This window comes from Pundamilia nyererei, unplaced genomic scaffold, assembly GCF_000239375.1.
Source record: "Pundamilia nyererei isolate P.nyererei 1_Seehausen unplaced genomic scaffold, PunNye1.0 scaffold00124, whole genome shotgun sequence".
Taxonomy (NCBI): domain Eukaryota; kingdom Metazoa; phylum Chordata; class Actinopteri; order Cichliformes; family Cichlidae; genus Pundamilia; species Pundamilia nyererei.
In genome coordinates this window covers 784022-786197 of record NW_005187525.1, presented here as the reverse complement: position 1 = coordinate 786197, position 2176 = coordinate 784022, and the positions used below count along the sequence as shown (strand labels likewise).

The 2176-nt window shown below is 41.4% G+C and overlaps 1 protein-coding gene across 1 annotated transcript in view; it reads left to right on the top strand.

Moving 5' to 3' along the window:
• The window catches only part of plekho2 (pleckstrin homology domain containing, family O member 2), a 14353-nt gene that overhangs the window by 4098 nt on the left and 8079 nt on the right, over positions 1–2176 (top strand). The window lies entirely within an intron of this gene.

Here is a 2176-nt window from a genome sequence, read left to right as displayed (position 1 = left end):
AAAAAACCCCAATTAACCCTGCTGTCTTCTTCCAGCCTGTCGGGGGTTAAAGTGTGAGTTACGCTGAGACTTAAACTGGGAATGAATGCCAGATACACCCTAAACTTAAAGTACCACTTCCACAAAAGCATCTACTCTGTTTTCTAATCCTCTTCTAAGACCCAAGTTGCATGAGATACCTTTGCTTAGTATCTTGTCACTTTGTAACTGTACTATAATTTATCCCTGCATGTTTTTTTAACAGAGCGATGGTAGGTAGGTGTTGATCCATTTTTGCAGCAACCACAACACCACAGATAGGAGAGGTAATAGATCACAAGCATGTGTGGGCAGTTTTAGGTAAAACATTGTTTCGCGTCTGACTTCCTGTCTAAGTCCAAAATTGGAACTTTGTAACTTACCATCTGATATCATAGTGCAGAGCTGCAGCAGTCGGCTCAGGCTTGAGTAATGGAAACCTTTCTGTGTTCCAAGGGTTTGATCAGCCCTACACAGTAATTCCATCCAGGAGCACCAATGACTATTCTAGTTGTGCTATCACTTTATTTTGAAAGCTAGCTTTTCATTTTTGCCCTTTTACCCTTCATTTGCTGCTGCGGTGCTCTTCACTAAGATAAGAGATACTCAGAGTTACAGTAAAAATGCTTAAGAGTGCTCCCACTTAGCCTAACCCATAATAAGAAATCTTAGATTATTTGCAGTTGGAAGAGGATCAGGGTTTAAACTGACCAAACATTTCTATGAACAAAATGTTGCTCAGCAGTATTTAAACATCATTGCTCAAAGTTTAAACATTGAATGTCATCTACCTGCACTCTACATTCAGAAGCACCTTAAAAATTGGCTTAAAAACTAGGATCAGATTTATCACAAGGCTCCGCATTCAAAAATATTGGCATTTTCAACATGGGATTGAATAGGAATGGATAGGTTGGATATCATTTCCGACTTAGAAAGCTGCACGGTGTGCCAGACCACAGCTGATCCACTGAATTCTGTGCCGTGTTGCTGTGTAATACCCAAAGCATGAGCAACAGCACACAGGTTTCTAAAGCCAGAACAAACCATGCATAGAGGAAGTTAACAGCAAAGTGACAGCAGCGTTGAGGTATTTCACCTTACATACACCAGCAGGTTTTATTTTTGAGTTTGCAGTAGTTGCTAATTTCACCACAGTCTGTGGTCAAATCAGCCATCTACTTATGTACAACTCAACCAATCTATGTCTAAGTTGAGTCTGACTTTGACTTAAATATCACATAATGACCCATAGTTTCTTCCTCACACTGGAGATTACACAGTTTTTAGCGCTAGTATTGTCTCAGCAGTCTGTATAGGAAGACACCTGACAGCAGATGTTAAAGGTCTGCACGTCTGCAAGCAGTCTCACTTGAAACCAAAGGTTTGTTCTTAAGAACTGTCCAGTACACAGTGAAACGAGACAACATTCCTCCAAGAGCTTGGTGCTACAAATGACATATAACAGACAAACAACACGTAAAGTGCAATGTGCAAAAGTTGCAAAAAACAAAGACAGTGCAACAGCCAACAGAACAGAATGATACAGACACAAGACAGTGCAGGCACAACAGTGCAATAGAAATGTGCAAAAGACTGAGCATTGTGCAAAAAGTCACTTTGTGTATAAAGGTGTGTGTGTGTGTGTCAGTCCAGTCACCGAGTGTTCAGGAGTCTGACGGCTTGGGAAAGAAACTGTTTCGCAGTCTGGCAGTGAGGGCCTGAATGCTCCGGTACCTCTTGCAGCAGAGTGAAGAGTGTGTGTGAGGTTTGCGTGGGGTCCTCCACGATGCTGGTGGCTTTGTGGATGCAGCGGGTGCTCCAGGTGTCTGTGGTGGGGGGAAGAGAGGCTCCAATGATCTTCTCAGCTGCTCTCACAATCTGTTTTACATCTGTATCAACTTGAGAGAAAGGCAGATGTGAAATGTAAAAGTGAGGTCAGAGGTCAAATATGATATTGGATGCAAACTATAATGTGATATTTAGATTCCCATTTTCCAGTGTCATTTCCCAAATGTCCATACAAACACATTTTTTATATAGCTCTATATAACATTATTATCAGGAGAGGTCAAAGCGATCCTGTTAACATTCAGAATGACATACAAATGCTACCAAAAACAAAACCTCCTTGGTGAGGGAGATAACCTCAGTGGTA